The 12,992-nt window shown below is 50.7% G+C and overlaps 2 non-coding genes across 2 annotated transcripts; both read left to right on the top strand.

Annotated features, from left to right (window-relative positions):
- The first annotated feature begins 2,599 nt into the window (after nt 1–2,599).
- Nucleotides 2,600–2,681, top strand: TRNAS-GCU. The gene has a single exon. It is a non-coding gene; the product is annotated as a tRNA-Ser (tRNA).
- Nucleotides 2,682–3,803: 1,122 nt separating this feature from the next.
- LOC112548084 lies at nt 3,804–3,996 on the top strand. The gene has a single exon (XR_003091888.1). It is a non-coding gene; the product is annotated as a U2 spliceosomal RNA (small nuclear RNA).
- The last annotated feature ends 8,996 nt before the right edge of the window (nt 3,997–12,992 follow it).

Raw genomic sequence — 12,992 nt, 5'->3', positions numbered from 1 at the left:
CTCCAAAGTGATGGGCAAATCTGGTAACAGTGGGGCAGAAGTCAAGGAGGCAGAAGTTGGAAAAGTCTTGCCCGGCTCCTGGCTCCAGCTAGTCCGTATTTGAAACAGGGCAACAGCTGCTCAAAGACGTTTCCGTCATGCAATTACCTGGTGGAAGTTTTAGAAATATCATTCGTTTCCCTTGAGGAGACGCATGCAATCACCACCACTTTTGTTAAAGCAGGAAGTCCTGGGAGGGAAGAGGAGGGAGAAGCAAAGTATGAAAATTGCTATTCATTTCATTTAAGTTTTATAAGCGAATGCCCTTTTCTGCTTGGTGGACCTGTGTCATGTCATGCCTTGGGTAATGGAAATAGCTTGGTCTTTTCTCTTCTCCCACCTATCTGCTTGTCCATGGACCAGTGCCAAACTGTGCCAGCTTAATATAACCATGTGCTTGATCATCATCTCTCCAACGGGCCATGTTTTGCTGTCCAGTGAGCCCACACAACCCCAGACAGCCTCAGGCTTCCTGGGTATAAGCAAGAGTGGATTTTGGCCAAATGAACATCTCTCTTCACCTGCCGGGCCAGTAGAAACACATATAACATGTTCCTCCCACAGCGAGTTCCCTTCTCCTTCTTCGCGTGGAGAGGATATTGTAGGGGAAAACTTGTCCCCGGTTCGTTGGGTGGAGGCTCAGACGAACAGACTACTCAAAGTTAAAAAGAACTTGGTTTATTAGAGAATGCATTCTGGACAGACTCATACACAATTGGAGAATTGTGAAGAGGTCTGACCCCGTACAATAGGTGAGGTGAGTGTGTATAGAAAATATGACATCATAAGCATAGCAACAGCATATACCAATCAGCATTTGCCATGACTTTGTTAGTAATGTGCATGTTTCTACTTATTTTTAGTATAGCAGTGTTAGTTTAGGGGGGGTTTCTTCTGACTTGTAACCACAGGGTTACTTCCCGTTCTGGGCTGACTCAGCAGGCCAGTATGTAACCTGTAACCAGAATTATTTTTACATTAAGTGTCTACTTTCACTGGACTAGGACAGGATTGTTCCAGTCTGCGTTAGTCTGGTGGTTCTGGGTCCTGTCTTCTTGACTTCCCCATAGCCTAAGCAGGGTACGTGATTTGCTCGCTTACACATAATGGCAATTCAACTCCATTTATTCCCCTTAAACATGAGTCCAGGAAGATGCGGAGGGACCCAGAGGCCAGCTCTACGCTGGGCTCCAAGCCTGCGCCCCAAACCCTGCGGGATCCCTCTGCGCGGGCACTTAGGTCTCAAGCAGACTGTGACCTTCAGGGTTCAGTAATGTTGCCGAATCTGGGCTCCATTTCCTCGTGTTTTACCCGTGAGGTTTCTAACAAGCTCCGCGAGAGTTCACGTGCGACGTAGTGAAATACCTTTGCCCACGCTCGGTAGTTTCCCCGCGCGGTTATGGGCTTTGCCGTTGTAAACGACAGCTTCAACCGAGAAGATCAGCTTGGGCTGAATTGGAGAGCACCTGTCCAGCGCGCCCTGAGGAAGAAAGAGAAAAGAGACAAACAATTGCACCGTGAATCGCTGCAGGGGGATCCATTGGTGCTAAATCCAAAGCCTAGTCTCAAAGGAGCAATAAGGGAATATGAGGGGCCACACACACGAATAACATTAAAGCACTGACTGAAACTGTTCTTTCCACTCCCCGCCCCCCATGATTTTGATGACCAGTGGTTTGGTGAGGGCCAACCCTTCTCGTGATCCAGCACCTGACTCAGCCACTTCAATACTGCAGGAATGGCCCAAGACCTTCCAGCAGCACTGCTACCTGCAGGGCGAGATTTGCAAAAGGTCTGACAAGCATGGACCACATGCAAGTGCATCTGCACAGGTGAGGCACCTAACTGCCTTGATGCCAAGCAGAATGATACACTTAACCTATTCAGGCACTGTTGCAAAACTTAGTAGGTGCTAGTCTGTACCTAGATATTTCTGTAAATGCAGCCCGAGAGCCTCAGCCCCTTTCAGCAGAATACTGCATTTGCTTGGCTAGTAAAACTGAAAGACATTTTGGAAATCACTAAAAGACATGCCATTTAGAAAGGCAGAAACTTCCCAGGGATTCAGAGAGATTCATTCTGCTAAGTCAAGGACACCATTTCACCAGCTTTATTGGCATGATTCGGGCTTGCAAGAGAATAAAGTTAAGACAGTCCTGTGGGCATCTTACCAGGTCACGTGCAAAAAATAAACACTCGGATATTATCGTCCAGTTAACTGGAGACTGTTCAGGAATGAATTGCAACTATTATCACAGCTGAGCAATAAAAGCCTCTTGGCACAAGACGGCAGCAGCATGTCTTCCAGCAGGAGCTAGCGCACCAACGACGGAGAGGGAGCTTGAACTGGGTATGTGACCCCGCAAGCAGGGCAGGGGTGGAAAGGAAGTGTGGCCTGGTCTGAGGGACCAGGATGGACTTAGTTGTTTTGTGTGTGTTGCACGTGATGCGGATATTATAACGGGTTTGGGTGATCAGCAGGCCTTTGTACAGGTGCACGGGTGCAGTTTTTTGTAACAGAAAAGGTTTTTCCTTTTGTGGTATGACTTACAAAAAGCATGACAAGGTGGCCGAGTGGTTAAGGCGATGGACTGCTAATCCATTGTGCTCTGCATGCATGGGTTCGAATCCCATCCTTGTCGTGATTTTCTTTTGTGGGGTGAGGTGGGCACGCTGGAGGGGAGGGACCAGGATCCAGCTAGATCTGGACAGGTTGCAGAGGTGGGGGGATGAGAATAGGATGAGATTCAATGCAGACAAGTGCAGGGAGAAGGAACCAGCAACACACCTATAGGCTGGGGCCAGTAGGGGGCGCTCCTGCATTGAGCCGCCCACCTCCCTGCTCCCGCCCACCTTCCCGGCTCCGAGTGCCTCCCTGGGGTGCCTCCCGTCCGGCCGACCCCTTCCCCGGAGCACACCCGCTAGCCTGGGGTTCCCGCTGCCACCATCCAAGGCTCTGGACTCACTTCTGGCTCTGCACACCTTGGAAAACACAGGCCTGATCCTCCAATGGGTGCTAGACCCAATACAAGCACTTTCCTGCGGAAAGGGATCTTGGAGTCGTCATTGACTCCAGGATCGACATGAGCCACCAATGTGAGGAAGTGGCCAGTAAGGGTAACCACTCCTTGTTGTGCATCTACAGATGCATCACAAGCAGGTCCAGGGAGGTGATCCTTCCCCTCTATGCGGCTCTGTTCAGGCTGCAGTTGGAGAACTGTGTCCAGTTCTGGGTGCTGCACTTCAAGAAGGATGTGGCCAGTACTGAGAGGGTCCAGAGGAGGACAACTCGCATGGTCAGGGGGCAGCAGGACAGGCCCTGTGAAGAGAAGCAAAAGGGCCTGAACCTATTCAGCCTCCACAAGAGAAGACTGAGAGGGGATCTGGTGGCCATCTCTAAACTCACCAAGGGGGACCAGCAGAAAATAGGTGAGGCTCTGTTCCCCCGGGCACCACCTGGGATAACAAGGAATAACGGACACAAATTGGTTGAGAGCAGGCTCAGGCTCGATAGCAGGAGGCATTACTTTAGGGTCAGGGCTGCCAGGCTCTGGAACGGGCTCCCAAGGGTGGTGGTGCTCTCCCCTACCTTGGGGTCTTCAAGAGGAGGTTGGATAGATATCTGGCTGGGGTATTATGATCCCAGCACTCAGTCCTGCCCAGGGCAGGGGGTTGGACTTGATGATCAGTTCAGGTCCCTTCTGACCCTAGAAACTGTGTAGATATATATAACCTTATATATACAGATAGACAGATAGAGAGACATATATTTTTACCAACTAAAAAAAAAAGAAAAAAAAAAGGGCCTGTTGTTATCAGCTGTAATATCTGATATGTCCTCCATAGGAGGCTGTGTGCTGAGCAGGTTTGTGGTCCTGGGAGGTGGAACCGGAGCTTGCTCCATCCCCTCCATGCATCGCCTGGTACTGCAGTGCTTCCTGGAGCGGTGACCCCCTCCTGGGCAACACGTGGTAGTATCCCTATTGAAAAGTTTCACAGCCAATAACAATGAGCTCAGGGGCCTCCACTGGTTTCTCTTCTGGAACCACTGACTCTCCAGTCAGTAAGTGCCAAGGGAAGTATCGCGAGACGAGCAAACCGCCTTACTTGGTAGCAAATACATGAGATATGACCCCCTTTAAGCACTCAGTCTGCAGCACCCCCCACACCCAGCCATGGGAGAGCCTCAAGAGGTGGGTTAGTAGTTGTGCGAGCTGCAGGTAAAGCGCCAGAGAACAGCGCTCAGGGGGATGCTGTAACATCTCTTTCAAAAGATCTCCATTACAATGAATCCCATGCTTTTATACAGCACTGAGTAACAGCTGCTGCATTTTAGATTACTAACTCTAGACTTTCCCCTGTGCATATGAAGGTTACATTTCATTGCAGAATTATCAGTGCTCAAAATCAGTGCAAATGTGCTCAGTGAGTGCCCTAATTAAGAGCAGTGTCTACAGACAGCATTACAGAAGTGGGCTGGGCTGTTACAGGACTTGGGACGCTTTCAAAATGCTCCAGTTTCCAGTTACTTGTACTGACTTGGCTCTATTTGCCAAGGCAGCTAATCAGTGCCGGCAGGGCAGCAGTCTGAACTTCATGCACGTGTGGCCTACATTAAACCAATGACAGGCCATGCACCAAATAAGCAGCAAGGCAGGGACACTACAGAGCTAAGTACTAGGATCTCAGCATCCCTCTTGCACTATGCTTTTCATTCCCTGCTCTCACTCAAAGCCTGTTTCACATATAAACTAGGCTGTCAGCTATCAGCAACAAACCTGGCACTGGCAGGGTAAAAACTGGGCCAAAGCCTTACCCAAGCTCTACCAACGTTGATGGATATTTCACCAGAGAATGGATTTGGTACTGCCTTAATATATAGTTGCCCTTTTCCTTCCACTGAGCAGAGGCCAATTTAAATAAGTTGAAAGTCCTGCTGCCTGAGCTGTATGGGTGCTGATGGATGTGGGGAAAAAACAAAACAAAAAACACATTTTACTGGAAGCAGCCATTCATTACTTCAACCCAGCTCTACAGATCTATATAGCTCAGGCACTTCACCAGGGCCTTTTAGCACTTTTCTCTAATAGCTGATTCAATCAGCAATAAGAAGAAAGTGCCAAAAAGCCCCACTAATGCGTCTGATCTATACAGACATTGGGAAAGCCAACTCCAACTAATGCGATGCTTCTTCTAGGCCTGTGCCGGGCTTAACACAGGAGTGCGTGGAGTTTAAAGTAAAGTGCCGTTCCACCCCGCTTCCCGCACATGTGCAAACAGCCCATGTGTCTGATTTAGAGCATAAGTTCCTTGGGGCATACATTTTTCAGTCAACAAGTAGGGAAGCACAGAGGAAGTCCATTCCCATGCAGAGAAAAGGTAACGGAAGAGCTGGGAAGCCCTCTTGGCTAAACAGGGAAATCCCGGTCCTCTTAAGAAAGAAGGAAGAGGCGTACAAACAAGGGAAGCTCGGGCAGGCCCCAAGGAGGACTATACCAGGATGGCCGCATTTGCAGGGAACAGACAAGAAAGGCTAAAGTGGCGACCAAGCTTAGATTAGCAACAGAAATCACGGACAACAAGAAGTCCTTCTTTAGGTACATGGGGAACAGGAGGAAAACATGGGAGTGTGGGGCCATTGCTCAACAACACAGGAGAGCTGGTTACCAGCACCCAGGAGCAAGCTGAACTCCTGAATGACTGCTTCGCCTCGGTCTTTCACTGGACCAAGAGGAAAACAGCGCCAGGTGGAGTACAGGATGAGCACGGCAGGAATAACTGCCTTCCTACTATTGCCATAGAATCGCTGTGTGATCAATTAAAAATATTAGACATGTACAGGTCAGTGGGACCAGACGATCTTCATCCAAGAGTGCTGAAGGAGCTGGCCGAAGTCATTGAGGACCCCTTGGTGAAACTCTGCCACAACTCGTGACGCTCTGGAGAAGTCCCTGAGGACTGGAAGAGGGCCAGTGTTGCACCCATCCACACGAAGGGCAGGAGGGAGGACCCGGGTAACTACAGGCCACTCAATGACCTTCAGTCAGCTGAAATGTCAGAGGTATTGCCAATTAGCAACAGATGCACTGACAGAGCTAACTGGGAGGAACTTTCATGACGTGTCTATAGGTTGCACAAACTCAACCAACAACCACCCTCTACCCTGTGCAAAAGCTCATCTTTTTTAATTAAAAAACCCCAAAAAATCAGTATTACATCATGGGGATTTCCTGAGCTGGCCATGAGGAGGAGTTTTAAATGGGAGGACTTAAGTCATTAAGGGTGACTGTACATGAGCCAGGATGCTGCTCCACTGTAAGTACAGTGTGTTGGAGGAGACTCGATTCATTGAGTCTGCGGGAGTGTGGTAATTACTGCGCTCCAGCCAGCCTCCGCCTCTCATGTATCAGCATCCCCACGCTTCAAAGTGGTGGCGGGGGAACTTTAATTAAAAATCGCTCAACAAGCATGTGGAGCCACTCTTCAAAATGGCACAGGGATGCTAATACATGAGAGGCTCTGGGCGCTTGAATTAGAGCGGCTTTTGGAGCCACATTCATTAAAGCACTCCTTCCCCCCCACCCAGAGCACATATAAAAATGTCCTAGATGTATGTGCATCTGTAAAGAGACAAGATAGAGCCAAAAAAAAAAATCACTTGTAAATGCTAGGAGGTGGACTATATGCCGATATATGCTTTTATTATTCTAGGAAACAACTTCTAATTAGATCTATGGGGGAAGTCAAGCGTTTAAGGCAGGTCATTATTTAGGGCAGATCACTGGTGACTGGAGACACTTGTAAGCCTGTTAATGAAGTCTCAGTGAAGACTTAAAATGCTCTGATTTGTGGTATGCTAGGGCTGCAGAAAAGCACAGAAATTTCCTCTTAGCCTGTCTCAAAACAAATATACTAAGCTAGGCCAGTCTCATCCTGGAGGAGAACTGCAGGGCAATTTGAGTTTTGTATGCGGTGCCACAAATTACATAAGCCTTTTATAAATCATTGGCTAAATAAAATAGAAGCAAATATATAAGAAATGTGGATGCAAACTCTGTATTGTCTGAGCTTGTTCTCCCCCGCCATCCCCAGTTGGTGTCCCAGGAATAGATGCACCTGCTCCATGTCCAAGGATAAGGATCTCTGACACCATTATACACACCCCACGGAGGCAGCAGCTAATATGCAAAACTTGCCATGGATTCAGCACAACTGTCCCAGCAGAGAAAGGGCGTTGTACCCTGCCAGGTTAGGGCCAGGACAAGGTTTGTTCTTCATCTTCAGTAGCCTTGTCCTCATGCAAGTTTGGGGCCAAGGGAGAAGGCAGACTGTCAAACACTGAGAGTCAATAGTGTGAAATTAAACAAAAGCCAAAATGCCATTTTAAGTTCACAAACTCTCCAGGGTAGGGGCAGTCCTTATCGCTCTGTTTTTAGAGCATGCTCTAGCATAGGACCATCCAACTGGTGGCCCACGGGCTGCACGTGGCCCCAGGCTCCCACTGCCCCTACTGCAGCAGCAGCCCGGGTCTTGGGGCTACCCTTTCCTCCCCGGGCTTCTGCTGCATGCCCCTGCCCACAGCATGGGGCAGCGAGGAACTGCACAGCACAGCTTGTAGTCAGGGAAGCCGGCAGTCCGGAGCATGCATGTGGCACGATGCCGCAGGGAAGCCCACCGGGAGATGCAGGTGAGGCAGGGTGGTATGCAGGGGACCACCCACCCATGCACCCATGCGATGCATCAGGAGAGAGCACTCACCCAATGCATGTGGGGCATGCAATCTGGGGGCCCGTGGTCTCCATTAATGCTGTTACCATGATGTACGGAAGTTGGAGAGCCCTGCTCTAGCATTGCAGCAATACACATTTGAATCTGTGGGAAGAGGTGCAATGTGTGGCCAGTGAAAGGGCTAAGAAAGGTTACTACGTTCCCTGCCGCCGCTCTCAGACACCCACAACTCTCCCCCGTCCTGCAGCCCTGCACAGCCTCCCCGAGCTCCGCTGTGACCTAGCAGAGAGGGCTGCAGCAAAGGGCCGGGATAAAAAGATGCTGCTGCAGCTCTACACTGGAGGCAGAAGTACTGGGGCACAATGTACTCGTGCACCTGCCAAGGTAAAAATACCAGTAACAATTGTCCCAGATGTATAACTAGGCATTAAAATTAGTTTCCTGGCTGATAAAGGAATATTTCCTTTCTTTGGCTCCATGAGGTAATTCTACATTTAATAGTGCAATAACCAAGGAGGCTAGGATCTAAGTTACTACTTAATTGTATGTCAGCTAACTACAGCCCAACCCCACTGGGAGTAAGCTTTAAGCCTAATAAAGGGCCAGCTTGTGAACTTCCACCACAGTTTTTGATAAAGACTGAAGATGCTAAAGCAGTAACTGCAGACAGAGCACGTGGGTTTTTTTAGGAAGTATGCATTACCACCAGTCACGGGTGTAAGCCACAAGTATCGTTATACAACAGAAGTATTGAATGTGTTAATGAGCTTACCCTGGAAGTTGAATTTGAACCTGTGATAAACGGCAGTGTCAAAACGAATGGGGGATAGCAAGTTAAACAAAGCGGGGATGCTCTCGAGACATGGACAATCAAGCAAGCATTCAAATAACAGCCTCGGAAAGAGGCTCCCAAGAAGATGCCTTTGGGAAAGAAGAGGACGGTGGAAAGGTGACCGCCCGTCTACCTGGCCTGCTTCTGACCTTCCCCCACCCAGGGATCCCGTGAGTAGCAGCTACGCTGGCCATTTGTACCGCGTGCCTCTCCTTGAGCCCCACGCTACCTTGCTTAGATTCAGTTTCAAGCTCAAATAAAACTATACTACATCCACTCTCTTACATGGAGATCCTCAGTCCAAGAGTACGTACCAAAGCCACCAAGAGGCAAACTCTATCAAGTGGCCTTATGTTAAAGAAATCTGAGCGATATTAAAATAATTAAAATTACAAAAAAAAGCAGTACTAGGTTCTCAGCACAGCAAACCTTAAGGCCCCACAGGGCTTGCTGCAGCCAACAGCCTGCTGCCACAGGCCACATCATCCCCATCCTCCGAAGCAGAGGGCATGAGTCAAACTTTCCAAAGCAGCCTGCCATCCTCATCCTTTCTGTGTGGAAAAGCATGTGTGGCGAATCACGTGTGATGAGTGCCAGTGCCTCTGACCCATAGGGCTGTGTTGTGCTCCTGGTACAGCTTGCTTCAATTGTAAGTGAAAACCAGGGATCCACTACGGAGAGCCACAGCTCATCCTTCCTTGCTGCATAGAGAGCGATGCTGTCATTTTCCTTGTGCTTCAAGAGGTTTTCCGCATCGTTCAGCCGACTACCCTTAAACCTCTCTGGGATGTCCGCAGTTCCGTTGGAGAGGTCCAGCGCCCGCAGGAACGATGCCAGACACCCCCAGAAAACAGCACCCGCACCTCCTCTTCAGAGTGCACCACAGACAGCAGCTGGTTAATGCAGACCCAGTGGTAGGTGGGCACCACTATCCCCAGTCCAGACCCTGCGGTGCGGGAAGACGAGTGGCGTGCCGGTTGACAGTATTCGAGCCAAGACCAGAACTCCACAGACTCCATGGCAGGAAGTCCTGCAGCCAGACTACCGGCCTCCAAGATGCTCAGAGGTGGACAAAGCTTCCTTGTGTCTTTGAATAACTCATTGAACAGCATAGTTAAATCTTTCTAGAGAGCGTTTGGTTTTGAGGGGTCCCTTTCCCCTTCGGTAAAGATCTACCGCAAATCTCATCAAGTGAATGGCGGCATTTCCCATTCCCAGGCACATTGTAGCCTGGTGCCCTGCTGCCCTGCTGCTGCTCCAGCCCACCAGCCGGCTGAGCTCGATTGCTGAGGCAGAGAAAGGCTGAGAGGATCTGATGCCTTCCTCTAGCAGCCCTCATTTAGCACAAGATGGAGGGTGCTTCGCATGTGTGTGTTATCGGTGGCCATTTGGAAGTTACGGTCCAAGCCTTTTTAAGAATAGCAAAGCTCGCAGGGATGCACTGTATTGCCCAAGGATGCATTTAGGGACACGGTTCAAAGGAACCTCAGCCAGCTTTCTGTTTTGTGTGCTTATAACTAACTGCAGCTCAATGTTAGCCTGTAGACAACTCCCTGGCTGATGCAAGGAACAGCTAGATGTTTCCCTTGCACCTACATTGACTGTGCTGCAAAACACCTGAGGCCACTTTTGAGATGCAGACTTTCCTGCTGCTACACTTCACAACATTGATGTCCAAGTTGGGGTTGCCAAATACAGAGACTCCCCTAAAGGAGTTCACTGGGGTGATGTGCAAGTCTCACACCAGTAGCATCCTCCTTCATCTGCACCGGGTATTACTTGAAAGCTGCAGTCACCGACCAGGACACTATTGCCCTAGATATACAAATGCAGAGCAGAGATAGTTCCTACCCTACAGGAGCTTGCAGTGCAAGGAGCTGGTTTCACAAAACCCAGCAGCATAGAGCCAAAGCAGCCAGTTAAAATGATTACTTGACACAAGCAAAGGCTTAGCTATCATTCTGCCTTGTGGTCAGCGGCATTGCTAGGCCACAGGTCATGCCTTGTATTCAGCTGCAAAGCTAATACTTCTTAATAATCCAAATTATTGTTAACCTAACAGTATGCTATCAGAAAACTATTCTATTTCAGGGTAATAACAAACATGCTCACTACACCTGGATGCAGCAAGACTCCAGCTTTCCCCACTGTGGGCCTGTGCACTCATGGCACAGCAAGACTCAGGGGCGGGAGCTGTCCCTGGCATGTTTTTACATGATGAACAACACGCCCAGGCACTGCCCTTCTCTTCTGGCAGGGCTCAAGGTTATGGCAGCTCTAATGCAGCCGTCAGTTTAGTACCCAGAAATGGGGCTCCAGCAGTCCACCATCCCGGTCCCTTGGATAGCGATGTGGTTGTGAACAGTTCTTGTGAACACATGCTCCTGTCCTGTTAACAACAGGGCTAAGCAAGATGCTGCTCCAAGCTGGACTGTCTCCTACAGCTTTGCCCTCTAAGTAAGATCACCCATATAGTAGCCAAACATCTGGCTTGTATTTTATTATGAGTTTTGGCTTCCACATGGAGGGTAATTTCCTCTGAAACATGCATAAATATTATGCAAAGGCTTCCCATGCTCATTCTCCACCGCTGCCAGGCACTGTGCTCTGTAGGATCGTTCCTGCAGTACATGGTGGGAGACGTAACAAGAGCCTGAGCTCAGGTTAAACTCAAAAATACCCCAAAGAAACAACCCCATAATCCAATATTTTTGGAAATCCAGTGTCATTTTCAGACTCCCAATAGACAGTGTGGACAGACCAGATCTCCATGCTGCAACACCAGCAGACAGAACTAAGTACCAGCTTGCGCCCATGTGCATGCACACTCCTACAGACAGGCACTGGACAGGGTACGTTGGGGGGCTGCTGTTCTGCAAGCCCGCTGCCAAGCTGCCCGGCAGTCCTGGCTGCAGTTTTTGCACCACAAGCAGCAGCCTAAAGAGGAACACGAGTCAGGAGTACAAAGAGGTGCAAGGATCATGAAACTAAGCACTGCCTGTGAGGGAATATTTCCAAGAGCAGCTTGGCTCTGCCAGAGGTGGTGCCTGGACTTGCAAAACAAGCATTGCCGAGTGGGGGAAGATGGTGGTATAGATCTCGGGCGAGTGGAAGAGGCTGCAGATCTTCAGGGTGACCAATAATACTGTCCTGGAGATCACCGGGGATCTTGCTCCAGAGTACCAGGTGAATGGGAGCTCTGTCGCCTTTCGGACGTATGCAGCCACTCGTGGAAGCGTGCAACCCCCAAGCGCTACACGAGCTGGGCCTGGGACCCGGGAGTCCAGGGGTGGGAGCTGAGACCTCGGTGCCCATCGAGGGCAGCCACAGCTGTCCGTGCCCTGCCATCCCCATGGGGCCCCTAATCTGCATGGGCTTTGCTCAAGCCAGTGGGCACCAGCCCAGCGTGAGTCCTCACCCACCCCAGGCGTCCTGCCCCAGCCCACAGCGTGCTGGGAGATTGCACCAGGCAGCAGAGCCAGGGGGCCTGAGTTATCTCCCTGCTCTGGGAGAGGGAGTCGGGGGAAGCCAGGAGCCCGGACCCCTGAGCTCCCCTTGCTCTGGCAGGGGCTGGAGGGTTACGAGGGGGATCGGGGACCCCAGGCACCTGGGTGCCCTCCCGCACCCCAGCAAGTGCTCACCCACCCGAGGTCGGTCTTCAGCTCCACCGCCACGTCTCTGCCCCGCACGGGGAGAAGAGAAGGGGAAGCAGAAAAGCTGGATGGGGAAAGGGCAAGAGGGGCTGAGCCCAGGGCAGGGCACAGAGCACCTCTGCCTGGACGCCCTGCCTTGCGCTGGGCACCAGGGGCGCCCGCCCCAACTACATCATCCCAGCCAAGGCTTTTTCTAGCCAGGGCTTCAAAACCTCCAAGGATGGAGATTAGAGAGCCTCTCTGGGAGCCTGTTCCTGTGCTTTACTACCCGCCTCCTGAGCTTTTCCTCTGATCTAACCTAAACTTGGCTGGATGCAACCTGAGACCAATGCCCCTTCTTATACCTAGGCCAACGTCTGCCCCCAAAGGCCAGCCACCTCTCCTATCCCCACTATACCCAGCCTGACACCCCCAGAGCCAGCCGCAGCTCTTGTCCCTATTATACCCAGCCCAATGCCCCCAGAGCCAGCCGCAGCTCTTGTCCCTATTATACCCAGCCCAATGCCCCCAGAGCCAGCCGCAGCTCTTGTCCCTATTATACCCAGCCCAATGCCCCCAGAGCCAGCCGCAGCTCTTGTCCCTATTATACCCAGCCCAATGCCCCCAGAGCCAGCCGCAGCTCTTGTCCCTATTATACCCAGCCCAATGCCCCAGGGCCAGCAGCAGCTCCTACCCCTGTTTTCTGCAGCTGGTCACCCCTGCCAGATCCACCTGCAGCTCCTACCCATTATACCCCGCAC

Source organism: Alligator sinensis, unplaced genomic scaffold (genome assembly GCF_000455745.1).
Source record: "Alligator sinensis unplaced genomic scaffold, ASM45574v1 scaffold336_1, whole genome shotgun sequence".
In the NCBI taxonomy this organism is placed as follows: Eukaryota; Metazoa; Chordata; order Crocodylia; family Alligatoridae; genus Alligator; species Alligator sinensis.
Note: the sequence above shows the minus strand (reverse complement) of the source record. Positions and strands in the feature narration are given on the sequence as shown.